Genomic DNA, 14,921 nt, shown 5'->3' on the forward strand with positions numbered 1-14,921 from the left:
AATTTCGTCGGATCTGACGGAAACAATATGCTATTTTGGGGATTTATTGTAAACCTATGTTGCTTTTTGAAAAACTTGGTCAGAGTAGTCTATTTTGAGGATTTTCCTTTATTTAAATTAAGTCGATCATTAACTTGATGAACAAATATAAACATTTTATTTATATATGTAGTACTAGGGTATTAACTTGTGTGCATCATGGATGAAAATATAAAAATCGTCGAAAAAACATATAACATTTAAAACGACAAAATATATTATATAATAGGGTATTGACCCATGCACGACAGAAGCGAAAATATAGAAATCGTCAAGTAACACATATATAATTTCAAACGGCAAATAATTTTATAATATATTTTTTGAAACAGCAACATGATTTTTAATTGTAATTCATATGCATACACATAGAACATGCTAAACAGGGGCGGCCGCGCAGGCTGGGCCAGCGCACAGGGCCCAAAACATTTTGGAGCCCAAAACATTTTGGAGCCCAAAATTTTATTTTTTTCCTTTATGTATATATATGAAATAAGCAAACTAGATGGTTCAGTAAGTTTCTATGGATCGCATGTCAGCTTAATTGCTTTCATTCCAAGAGGTGCATGGTTTGATTCTATTCTTTGCTACTTTTTTAATTCCTTTTATATTTATATCCTTCACATACCGTCTTTAATCAAGATAACTATATATCAGAAGTATATATCAAATTACTTGAAAATTGGGCACATACACACAATAAACAAGTTATTTATTTATGGTTTATTCACATTATAAAATATTAAACATACTCTCTAATATTGAAGTAGGTAAACATGATTAATTTGCATTTTGAATATTATTATTTATTTTGAACAACAAACTTTTATTTTTGATATTATTAATAGTCATATCTATAATTTATATTTTTTAAGAATGATTGTTTTTAGCTCATGTATTATAATATTTTATTTGATATTTAATTTTATTCAATTAACTTTTACTCGTTAGTTTTAGAAAAAAGCGAAACACACAGAGTTTTTCCTTTTGAACATTTCGACGTAGACTTTAGCGAAAAACAAAGTAGTTTTTTTTTCAAAGCCAAACAATCTTTAGGTCTCGTAAACGTTTTTTGCAATATTATTATTTATTACTAAAAATTTGATCAACAACATTGTTTTCAAAAGTATTACGAGAACTTCTCAACAGAAAAAAGTATTAATATCAAGTTGTTGAAGTTTTACTTACGATCCACAATCCACAAGGTCACAAGAAAAACTTTACTGATTGACAATTGTAGTTACTAAGAGCGATGTATTAGACAATATGGATTACAAAGAATTGATCAAAAACTTTGCTTTCAAAAAACCTAGGAGAGCCTAACGATTCGTTAAGTGTTTAAATTATATCATTTTGCTACAAACACCTGTTGTTTTGTTTATTGTTATTGAGCTTGTGTTTAGGGACCCATTTTTTTCTCGCACAAGGCCTCATAATTATTAAGGTTTCTCGAGTACGGCCAGGTAGTGGAATACATAGACTTATAAAAATGACTTTACATACTAGAATGTTTACAAAGAAAATTTAAAACTTTAAAACATAAACTTCAAAAACTTTAAAAAATAATATTAATATAAAACAAGCAAACTTCACTAACATTAGTGTGGAAAGCAAGCAAATCAGAAAACAAGCATCCAGGAAAAGTTCCGGATAAGCATCCAAGAAAAATTCGGGCTTCTTTTCTTCCTGGAGGAACACAGTTGATGACACAAATATTCATACACCAATCTAACAAACATAGTGACTAACTGATTACAAAAACTGTTTTAACATTTCATGTGAAAAGTATCGCACCCTAATAAACTGAAGTGTGTCCAAAGCGCATTTAAGAACCCGAACCAAATCCAACCTTTTTAAAATGACATACTTTGACCATAATCAAATCGATACATTTTGAGAATGACCCATTTTAAGCGGAACGAAATCGATATCTTCTAAAATTGACCCGGTATGTCCCAAACCAAATCGATACGATTTTAAAAGCCCTGTTGAAACCCAAAAGAAATAGATACCTTTTTATATTGACTCATTGACCATAACTAAATTGGTACTTTTTTAAAAAGACTCATTTTGACCTAAGCCAAAGCAAATCGAAACATTTCTAAATTGACCCATTTTCATAAATGAAAATTGAAATGACACACTTGAAGGTTAAGAAGAAAAATGAAGGGTAACACATACAACATTCTTAGATTTTGAAATCCTTTCTACCAAATGCGAATTCATTATTACGGGTTGTGAAGATCCAAAAAAAATATAAAGCTTCGATAACTTCAACCCACTTGAAACTTTTAACTCATGTGAACCCTCCATATTCTTTCATTTTTAAAAGACACTAAAACCAAACACTAAATAAACTAAATACAAATTGAAACGAAACTAAATTGAAAAGGAAAAAAAAATAAAACAAAACTAAATTTGGAAACCTAAATAAAACCAAATACCAATTAAACTAAAACAAAAACCAAAATGAAGCTGAAAAATTAAAACCAATAAAGTTGAAACCGAACCAAAAATAAAAGTTGTAAAATCCGAAACAATAAACTGAATAAATTTAAACCCATCTAAAGCAAAACTAAAAAAATCGAATCAAAATGAAACTGAAATGAAAAAAATTTATAAAAACTAAAATCAAACGAAATAAAATAAAAAATAACTATCATGAAACTTTGAAAATAAAAAAATCAAATTTATTAAGAAACGCATATATTAATAGTATATAGTAAATTAAAAAAGATGGAGTGTTATTTTTTAAAAATGTGAATGCTGCACAATTATTAGAGTCTATTAAACACAATAAAAACTACTTTTGCTGTACCATTAAAACGATATCTCTTTCTATAAATAGTATACATTTTCATAATTTTTTGTTAATAAAATAATTCAAAATTAAATTAAATTACATTCAATTTAAACACATGTATTAATACTATATAGTAAATTAAAATATATTGAATGTAATTTAATTTAATTTTGAATTTTTTTATTAACAAGAAAATTATAAGAATGCATGTTATTTATAGAAAAAGTTATTGTTTTAATATTATAGTAGAAGTAGATTTTATTATGTTTAATAGACTCTAATAATTGTGCTGCATCCACATTTTTAAAAAATAACACTCCATCTATCAGCGCAACTATCCGTTAGCCTATGTTAGATCCATCATGATCATCGAAGCCATTACATCTTTTTGGGCATTTTTCAGCTACATGAAAGTGACATATCATCACGTTTTTGACTTTTTTTATCCACCACTAAAGATATCTTAACCAGTATATCACTTTGAAGTACTACAATCTCAAATATTTTTATTTTTCGTCTTGAGCATAGTTACTTTTTACTTATGGAATACTTAATTTTAATAATCCAAATTATTAACCATTGATCAATATTGATCACAACTAAAAATCTAACTACTGACAAGATATCCTATCTATCATTTTTGTTACCTCGTAGTCTAGCATATCGTCAGCTCTATTTAACTTATGGAGATATATTATGTGATATGGCAATTACATGCGTCGTAATGACTTGGATTTTTTCAATTATTTAGATTTAATTTTTATTATGAAACATAAGGCTTACATAGAAAAAATAAAGTTCAAGGTTAGAACCCCAAACCAACAAGAGAGATGTATGCCTAACCAATAAGCCAATGTATTAGTTATTGTCAATTTTATTTAACTTATGTAGACGTATCGTGTGATATGACAATTACGTCGTAATGACTTGGATTTTTTCAATATTTATATTTAATTTATATTATGGAACATAAGGCTTAGCCTATGAATTGTCGTTGAAGCCGGGCTCTAAATTCATCCAATAATATTGTGTCATGCAGTGCTGACTGAATGCTGACTGGGCACTTGCTAAAGCCACTACTAAAGCCGCCAGAGCATGTTGTGGTTCAGGTGAACGGTGACTTCAGCGAATTATCTAATTTATTTATTTTTTTTCTAAATTTGGAAACTAATAACTAGTATTACATTAAAATAAAAATATTAACAAATAATACTAGTCTAGTACAAGATCATCGGGACGTCTAGCCCACAAATGCTCGGCCAACTCATGAAGAAGGTTTCCGTTGACCTCTTGGTTGTTGAGATAAAAAACGTTTTGGAGTTTTTCATTATCGGTGATTGTTGATTTGGGTCATGAGACGTAACCTTGATAGTTTTGACAAATAGTCGTACCCTGATCCTCAAGAACCATGTTATGTAGAATTATATAAGTGTAGACGACATCAATTATTTTCTCCCTTCACCAAAAACGCAGTGGCCTCAAAATCAACTGAAATTTTTTCTTAGAACTCCAAATGCCCTTCCAATATCTTTTCGTGTCGATTCATGCTTCTTCTTAAAGTACTTCCGTTTATCTTCGACTAGAGATGCATAAGATTGAATAAGCGTTGACCATTCGTTGTAAATGCCATCAACCAGGTAGTAGCCATGCTTCAATTGAACCCCATTCACATAAACGATTGAGTTGGCTCAACCCCGTCAATAATGTCATCGAATATCGGTGGCTGTTCGATAACTTTAATGTCATTATTTGACCTGGTAACGCCAAAAAACGCATGCTAGAACCAAAGATCTTGGGAGGCCACCGCCTTAAGTATAATACTGGGCCGGGGTGATCACCCCGATGGAACTGACCTCGTGTTGATACATGTTTTGTCCGTCTCGGTCTTTATTGGTTGATAATGTAATAGTTTAATAGTATAGGGGTTATTAATGTAAATATTCCTAAATGTAAGGCTCATTCGTTACTCCGTAAAGAATGTGTCACATTCGTTCTAATGTAAGTCCCATTCGTTAACCAAGATTAACGAATGGAACATAACGAATATGGGCTATTCGTTATCATTAAAGTATTAACGTATAAGGTTGTTTATTCGTTAAGTTAGTGTAACGAATGACTCATTCGTTAAGTCTATCTTAACAAATGAGGTCGTCTCCTATAAATACCTCTGTAAGTTATTCTAAAGTAACAGTTCTAATTATTTTCGTGATTCATCTCGTTACTCTGCCCAATTATCCTCTCAACACACATAGTACACACACTAACGTATATCTAGCCTAATTGTATAACGAATCAACATGAACATCGATGTAATCACAAGATCTAGATCCGTCTGTGCTCTCTCAAGTGGTATCAGAGCCATTTGATCTGATCTTCGCATGGTTTGGTGTTATAATCATATTGAATCTGTTTTAATTGTATTAAATCAGTATTAATTGAAATGTATTGAATCAGTTACTCGTTTAATTATAACAGAGGATTTCAACTGAGGAAGATTTACATCAATTCAGACTGTTTAAAGTGATTTAGAGGTTCGGAATGTTGCGATTTGAGGATTAATTAAAGGTTTGATTAGTGTAATGGATTGGAATTGAGGTTTGATTGGATTGACGGTAATGGCGGGATTGTTATTGGTTTGAATTGGTTTGGATTGAAGGAATTCGTGTTCCGTTTGAGTCTGAACAGGTTCGGAATTGGTTTCCGAGTGGATTTGGATAAGTTTTGCGGTTAATTGTTTAGATCTAGACAAGTTTGTAAATCTGGACATCATTGAGTGTACATTCATTACTATGAATTTTCATTCGTTAGGTGTTTGATAGCTCATTCGTTAGTGGTTAGTTACAGATTCGTCTAGCTGTCATTCGTAACAGCTCATTCGCTACCCTGTACCCATTCGTTACCTTTCTCGCTATTCATTCATGATACACATTCGCTATTCATTCGTGATAAACATTCGCTATTCATTCTCCTTTTGTGATACACATTCGCTATATTGTTCACTCGTTAAAACTCCATTCGTCTGAACAGTATTCTCCTTCACTTGAGTAGTTAACGAATATCCTTTATTCGTGTCACATTTGTTACTGTTCTTCCATTCGTGTGAACAGTAACCATAAGTTTTCAGTTTTTACAAGTTTAGTCCTTTAAGTTTCAACAAGTGTTATCATGGCTTCTCAGAACGCCTCGTTCTATGCTTTAGCTTCCCAAAATGCTCTAATGCAGCAAATGCTTACCATGGACAATGAAATTGGGAGCCACAACAAGTGTCCAAAATTGCTGAAATTATCCGATTTTGCTCGGTGGGAACTGAGATTTCTTGCTCACTTGGGATCCTTCCATCCAAGTAGTGTACGTTATCTTGATGTTGTGTATGCTGCACCGTTGGTTGGAAGTAACAATCTCGGCTAGACTCCTAAGTAATTCAAGAATTATGAAACTCAAGAGTTGAAAGATTTTGAGAGTGAGACTAAGGCTTATTCAACTCTCACTATGGCATTACCTGAACAAATCTTTCATCAATACAGCACCATAAAGATTTGTGCATCATTATTCGATACCCTGAAAAGAAGAAGCCTAGGTAATACACTAGAGAGCAAGAAAACGCTTGTGAAGTTTCAATTCAGAAACTTTATCTTGATGAAGAATGAAACGGTTGAAGAGATGAGAAATCATTATAGTCATCTAGTGGTTGAAATGGAAAGTGTTAACCTTGAGCCAACTGAGACTGACAAGATCGATACGTTGAAGAATGCATTGCCTTCGTCATATTCGACTTTTCTCTTTGTGTTGAAAGAAAACGGTTTCTTTCGTAACCCTGAACTTACTGCAGTGCAGTTTATCAACAAAATTGAGGAAAGAGAATTTGAGTTAAAGTGTCAAACGTCATTGAAGGACAATCAAAATCAGAATCCTTCAATTTATGGTGGAGCAATGCCAGCAAACACTTCTTCAAGTCAAAATTCTGTCCCAATCACTGCTTTCTTCACTTAAGATCAAGAGGAGAATCATAATGTAAACAATTAAGCTAATGTATGTTTTATGGCATCAGGTGCAAAATCTGAGTCTACCACCAATGCTTCAAGTATATTACCAAAAGTAAACCTTCAAGAAGCTGAACATCAGTTTGCTTTTCTATGTACTTTCATGACATCATACGAACAATTGGTGGGTAGCAAAATTGCTACTAGTGAGTTAACCGATGAAGATTATGACCAAATTGATCCTGATGATCTTGAATTGATGGATCTAAAATGGAATATGGCTATGATTGTGAGAAATGTCAAGAAGTTCATGCAAAGAACAGGTAAAGATCTTCCAACTCTGAATAAATGAGTTGGTTTTGATAAATTGAAAGTTAAATGCTACAACTGCGGAGACTTTAGGCATTTTGCCAAAGAATGTGACAAGCCAAGAAAAGACTATTCCAGTCCACGAAATGCTAAGAGATCACAAGGAAAGAATTCATCGGGGTAATGATCAAAGCAAAAGGAGTGTAGGTTCCCTGGACGGATCACACGAGATATCCCGGTCTACTCAGGTGCGGAATCCCTGCGTAGATCGTTACGAGCGTAGAAAGCAAATCAAACAAACACACGGATAAACCGAAACACGTTATATATTAATAACCGAACTCACGTGATATGAATCACTGATACAGACTCTTGTCAACCAACACGAACTCAAACGACTAACACTAACTTCTTAACCTTCACAAAACAAGCCGTAACCTATATATAAATACACGACAACTTCGCCTGATATGTTCAGGCGAAGTTGTCCATAACTTCGCTTGTTCAACAAGTTCGCCTAGGCGAACTTGTTAACAACTTCGCTTAAACAAAAACATAAATAACATTACAGACTCGATTACAGACACTAGACTATGAACAACTGACATTCATACACCAACAGACTCCCCCTTGGCAGTAGCTTCATATCTTGATCTTTAAGCACTTGTCTTGTAATCTTCACGCATGCACTCCTTCTCTAACACATACCGTGACTACTCGCTGATACTTCCTCGCTTCGTCTTTCCAAGCAGGAATATAGAATATCTTCTTTTCATTCAACACTTGCAGATCAGCTTTCGATAAGTTAACAAGATGCATCGGATCATACACCCTCAGCACTTCTTGTTCGTCTTCGTCTTCCATCACGGCTTCAGCAGTCTGGCAATCAACATACCACCATTTAAGATTCTTCAACACATCTTGAGGCATAATCTTCATTGGAACCTCCTTAATGCATCGAATCGGTTTATACTTCATTACCATCCATGGCTTGCCATCTGCTCTCATTCCCCTTTCTTTATCTCCATTAGCTTTCCCTTCTGTGGCTTTAATAACTCAAACTTCTTCTCTTTTATGCTTTCTTTCCACACGATCTTCCCAATAACCCTTGCCATGTTATCGTCGCTTCTATTGATCAGCCCCAATCTAGCCAAATCCTTCACCTCACATTCCGGCAATGTATTGAGAGATCTCAACGTTCTTTTAAAATACTGAATCCCATCAAAACGTTTCACCACAAACAACTTTATCTGTTCATCATATAGCCAACAAATAATTCCTTTCTTCGACTCAGCATAGCCTTTGATATTATAACTCTTCTTGAACATGGTTGGAACAGCAGGCTTCTTAGTTTTAATAAACCAATGAGCACAGCCTTCCTTCCACCTAGGCTGCTCCTCCCACTCAGTCTCATCATTATCCATCTCAGTACCCATATCGGCTTTCTCAACATCTGGGATCTCATGTTCAACATTTTCTTCAATTATTTCACCTTCTTCAATCTCATCTTCAATCACAATCTGTGCTCCAATCTTCTCAATCTCCTCAATAGGCAGCACATCATCATCAAACATCACATCATCCTCTAGCACATCATCATCCAATTCTTTCAACGCATCGATCACATCATCATCATCATCAACCATCACCACCTCATCACCACCAACTGCACCCGCAGACTCCCCCTGAGCTGTGGAAGTCCCAAGAGCTTGAGTAGTTCTTGGCAACTCACCACCTGCACCTTTCGGTGCATTGGGATCATCGTCTCTATCAAAACGCTTCTTCGTCCTTAACTCGTCGCCTCTACAGCCTGTCTCCCCCTGAGATGCCAAGAACTCCTTCATAGCATCTATAATTCGCCCATGTTCAACCAGGAGGGACGACTGTAATTGATTCTCTGCCACAAGGCGCTGAATAGCCTGGGTCTGGATAAAGTTTATCCTTGATTGCTCTGCCACGACCCGTTCAAGTGCAGCTATTCTCTCCGAGTCTGAGAGGGTTGCATCGAAATCAAACCTCATGTTAGATGTATCTTGAGTATACTGAGGAGGGATCTCGAATGTAACCGGGACATCAGAAGAAGTTATGGACGTAACCGCAGGTGGTATCGTGACCGACAACCCTGCAGTTGCAACAACGGTAGACTCTACAAATTGTGCCACCACCTCTGAAGGAGTAAGCGTTGGAGGTGGTAACGACACAATCTCCGGAGTCATCGTCTGTAGTGTGATGGATGGGATGCCGACAGCTGATGTAGCCACCACGGGAACATCCGCGGCGCTTGTAACCTGTACAGACGTAGGAATAATCGACATACCTGACAGTGCGGATGGAGCGAAACGTACAACCCTTGAAGTCTCTCCAGCTCCCATACCTGCACCTGTCCTCTCCCGTCTTGAACGTCTAATTAACTTGTGGATATCTTCTTCCTCTTCTTCTGATTCACTATCATCCACCGTTCTCTTTCTCTTCCCTAACGTCCTCTCTCTAGTCACCAACATCCTCCTCGCCTCATCCATAACGTCATCAAGATCTAAGTCAGCCACCGTCGTAGCTGCTCTAGTAACACGCACTTCCCGAACCTGTGCAGCAGAGACCTGCACCTCTTCTTGTGGATCAAAACGGTCCATGTCGAAGAATCCTTGGCCGCCAAATGCAGCATCAAGGTCTACATCCTCCTCAGCCGACACAACAGGCACAACAGGTACATCTCGAGGTGCTCCTGCCTGTTGTGGTTGAGGGTCTCTGAACTCATCCCCCCGAGCTGGCACATACCCCGGGTTTATTAAGAACCCAAAGAGTGGAGTATGCCTTGGACGAAGTTCAGGCTTGCTCCTCGCACTCGAAGTACGGCATTGAGCAAAGATACGTTTGCTCACACTCTCCACGTATCGTATTGGGCGTCGTTAAGGCAAATTTGGAGCCACATGGTTCAAGATCATCTGGATGAATCTTGGATACATTATGAACCGCTCACGAGCTATCGCCCTCCTCTGTCTGTCGATCTCATAAAAGACCATCTGACTAAAGCTATAACGTTTGTTATAAGTCAGAGCAGTCATTGCTGACTGCATGGTCGCACCCATTCCGTCAGTACCCGCCTTCCTCCCAGACATACACACAATCATGACGTGCATGAGGAAGCGCCACTGATCTAGAAGGAAACCCTTCCTCCTCTGGGTATCACCTAATGGACCAGAGTAGCCCATTCGTTGGAATGCTCCATCACGAAACGGAGCCACAAAGTCAGTTGGATCGTCCCGAGTCTCCTCTCCAAAACGTAACGCCACCCGTATTTGTTCAGACGAGAACTGAACTTCGTGGTTGTTGACGGTTGCTCGCATAACCGGGGGCTCAACGCGGCAATCGTACTCCACAGTCTGCCAGAAGTCCTCGATATTGGGTAAGGATATCGGCAGTGTCGTCGTGATAGCGTGGAATATCCTCGAGCGAATGAGGAATGTGATGATCTCACGGTAGTCTTCAACTCCGCTCGCTTCCGGGTCTAAGGTAATGTACATATTGTGACCCGGAAAAAATTGCCTCTGGTTATCTCCTTCATCGCCTCCAGCACCTCCAGCACCTGCTACTGCAGCCATATCTATAATAGCCCGATACTGAGTTGGGTCCACATCTGCATCACCGTCTGACTCAGCACCCAATTTGTGATTGACGCAGATTGGAGTGTCGAATGGAGTGCTGTCCTCCATCTTGAAGCGTTTGAGCACATCATAGACATACTTGGTCTGATGAATGAACATCCCATCCTTCTTCTGATCAACCTGCAATCCTAAAAAGAAAGTTAGTTCACCCATAGCACTCATTTCAAACCTTTTCTTCATGACGTCCTCAAACTCCTGACACATGGAGACTTTAGATGCAGCAAAGATAATGTCATCCACGTAGACTTGCACCAGCAGGAAGTCGCTTCCTTCTCTCTTAACGAACAACGTGCTATCAATCTTCCCTCTTTCAAAACCATTTTCAAGCAAGTAATCTGATAAAGTTGAATACCAGGCACGAGGTGCCTGATGTAGTCCATACAATGCCTTGCTCAACTTGTACACGTGATCAGGAAAGTCTGGGTCAGGAAAACCCGGAGGTTGCTCAACATACACTACCTCATCAACTTTCCCATTCAGAAACGCACTCTTCACATCCAACTGAAATACCTTCACATTCTTATAAGCAGCGAACGCCAAAAACAATCTAATGGCTTCCAACCTTGCGACAGGAGCGAACACTTCATTATAATCAATCCCCTCTTGTTGATTAAAACCTTTAACGACTAGCCTCGCCTTGTTTCTTATGATAATCCCTTTCTTATCTCTCTTGCACTTTAACACCCATTTTGTGCCTATCGCATGCACATTTTTCGGTTTTTTAACCAAATCCCATACTTCCATTTTCTTGAACTGAGCCAACTCTTCTTGCATGGCTTCGACCCACGAGCTGTCCTGTAAAGCCATTTGATAATTCTTCGGCTCAATCTGGCTGATAAAGCAGGTGTACAAGCATTCGTTGATTATCCCTGTCTCCTTGATGCTTGTGTAAACACAGGTGTGCTCATTCAAGCTTCGTCTTGTTTGTACACCGGATGACACATCACTAATCACATTCTCCAAAGGGTGATCTTTATGAATTCTCGTGGTCGGAACAGAACCAACATGCAAATTGTCTTCCAAGTTAGAAGAGAGCTCGTCAATGGTTGTTTCATGCTGAGAGTGAAATGGATTGAAAAATTCTTCTTCAGTCGAGGCAGTAGGGGTATCGACATCATTTGATGAGGAAGGTTGACATTTATCGATCAGCTGTCTTTGCAATAGATTTTCTTCCTCATCAAGGATCATCTTCGTAGCAACTCTCTCTTCTTCTTCAGCAATATCCAAATACGGTATGTTAAAAGACTTAAAAAGTTTAACATAGTCGAAAAACTCAGCAGGTCCTTTGCTAGTTTTTGGCGGTTGGTAACTTGTGATATCGGTGTTACACACCACCTCAACCTTGCTGGTCGATGTATTGAAGACACGTCTGTTGGGAGTCCCCACAACATAACCGACTAAGATTCCTTCATCGGCTACTTCACCAAATTTAGAATTTGTATTCAAAATCGAACAAGGGGACCCGAATGGTTCAAGACCACTCAAGTTGGGCTTTCTCCCATGCATAAGCTCATAACACGTTTTACCAAGTCTTTTAACAGTTAAGACTCTATTCAGAACATAACAGGCTGTAGCAACAGCTTCAGCCCAAAACACCACAGGAAGCTTTGAATCAGCCAGCATAGTTCTGGCTCCTTCAATTAATGTTCTATTCTTCCTTTCAGCCACTCCATTCTGTTGCGGTGTATACGGAGCGCTGTATTGGTGTTCAATCCCTCTCTGAAGGCAGAAGATCTCCATCTCAAAATTCTTAAACTCCGTTCCATTGTCACTCCTGATAAACTTAACCCTTTTATCCATAACGTTCTCAACTTTGGTAATCAAATTCTTCACCATCTGAGCCGTTTCGTCTTTTGATTTCAGGAAATACACCCACGAATATCGTGAGTAGTCATCAGTGATCACCAAGCAATAAGAAGTTCCTCCTAGACTTTTTGCATTCACGGGACCGAAGAGATCCATGTGAAGCAACTCCAGAGTACTGGCAATTGAATTGACTTTCTTGGTGAGATGGGATTTCTTGTGCTGCTTTCCCTTCTTGCACGCTATACATTTATCTTCAAAATTGAAATTCTTCAAGGGAACGCCCAGCACAAGTCCATTCCTGACAATGTGGTTCATCTTCCGAAGATGAATGTGCCCCATTCTCCTATGCCACAATTCGGACTCTGATTCACTCGCTTTTGTCATAAGGCATGATTCTGCCGTGGCCATTTCAGTTGATCTCATATCCATAATATATGTATTTCTTTCACGTGGAGCTTTCATCACAATCCACTCCACTGGCAACTGAAAACCAGGTTTCAACATAATCGCCTCATTCTTTGTAAAATGAACGGTGTACTCCTTATCACAGATCTGCGACACACTCAGCAGATTGTGCTTCAATTCTTCTACAAAGTTAACCTTCTCCAAAGTCATCTTTCCGTTTGACACCGTTCCCATTCCAGTAATCTTGCCACCACTTTCACCGGCAAAGCTCACTCTCCCTCCTTGAACAGGTTTTAAATCGTGTAACAAGTATTTGTTACCCGTCATGTGCCGGGAACAGCCGCTATCTACAACCCAAAGATTGTTGGCAGCCCTGTTCAACTGTTCCTGCACAATAAAGCAAAAGATTAGAATTTAGGGACCCAAGACCAATTGGTCTTGGATCTATACATCCCAACTTTGGCTTTCCAAAGTTAGTATCTCGATAATTCCTGTAAGTCCCATTAGGATATCTCATTGAAGATTGATTGTGAGGCCTACCAAACCTTTGTGAATTGAAAGAATTATAACTTGTGGTTTGGTTATTAGCAGTGTAAAACTGAGATTTGTTTCTATGAAAACCTGAATTAGTCACATTTTTGAATTTTAAGTGGTTTTCATTTTTAGCAGCATTATAATTACTATTAGGTTTATTCTCAGCTTTAGTAGGCCTTACACCTCTGAATCGCTGTTTCAGAGGGCAATCTGCAACTAGGTGCCCCATTTGATTACACCTAAAACAACACCTATGTTCAACCTTTTTATCAACAGGTGTTTTAGATGTCGAGGCTATATTACCGCCCGTTCGTCTCACATATGGTGGGACGTACGGGTTTAGTGGAGTACTCCTTTTATTTGTTTTACCTTTTTCTCCACTCTTGGGTAACACAACCTCCTCTTTTGCCTTACCAGACTCGGATGACTTATCCGAATCTGACGAGACTGGACTTTGATCAGAAATTTCAACACTTGAAACAGGCGAACTTGTTTCTCCTCTACTAACATTTGGTTCTTTAACAGTTACTTTAATCGGCACTGTCTGAGCAACCTCAAAGTCAACAGATTTCTGAACATTAGGGTTAACAGTGTAATTGTGATTGTACGGTGGTGGAACCTCATGATAACCGATTCCTCCTCTCTTAGCAGAGGAACCTTGATCACTAACAAGGTGATAAAGAATAGCAGAGGAATTTCTGAACTGCTCCAGTTTTCGATTCAGTTCCACCACTTTCACCTGGTGGTCAGCAATCTGTTTTTCTCTTTCAGCAATTAGTTTGGTCTTTTCTTCCAAAACTTCATAGCTTAAATCAATCACTTCAATTTTTTCAGCAAGTTTTGTTTTTAGACTTTTAACATCTTTTTCACAAGCTTTTATTTTAATTTTATAATTATTTTCTCTTGATTTAATAAAGTGATGATCTTCTTTTAAGGTTTTAAATTCAATATCCAACCTAACATACTGATCGGTTATGGTTGCTAGTTGCTCAGACAAGTTCTCACATTTTGAACAAGTTGGTTTAGAACATACCTCGGAGAGCTGGTCATTAACGTCTGCCATAAGAGCTTTTTCCTCTCCGGTAACCTTCTCACTTTCTTCAGTTTCTACCTTTGCCAAATTTTCCTGCTCAAAAGTTTCTTTAGATAGCAGGTTCCAGTTGTATTCACCATCTTCTCTGGACATCATGGCACTATAATCTTTTCTACCTTCACTTTGCTGTGGAGACCTACCCTGACTTCGTTCCACACGCTCATTCCTGCATTCTTTTGCAAAGTGACCGTTTTGTTGACAATTGTAGCATCTCACCTTTGCCTTGTCAAACCCCGGCTTTCCACCGACAAACTTCCTTCCCGTCTTTCTCATAAACCTCTTTACTCTTC

The sequence above is a fragment of the Bidens hawaiensis genome, unplaced genomic scaffold, assembly GCF_021521415.1.
Source record: "Bidens hawaiensis isolate Kalapana, Puna unplaced genomic scaffold, B.hawaiensis_p1.1 tig00008037_1, whole genome shotgun sequence".
NCBI classification, from domain to species: domain Eukaryota; kingdom Viridiplantae; phylum Streptophyta; class Magnoliopsida; order Asterales; family Asteraceae; genus Bidens; species Bidens hawaiensis.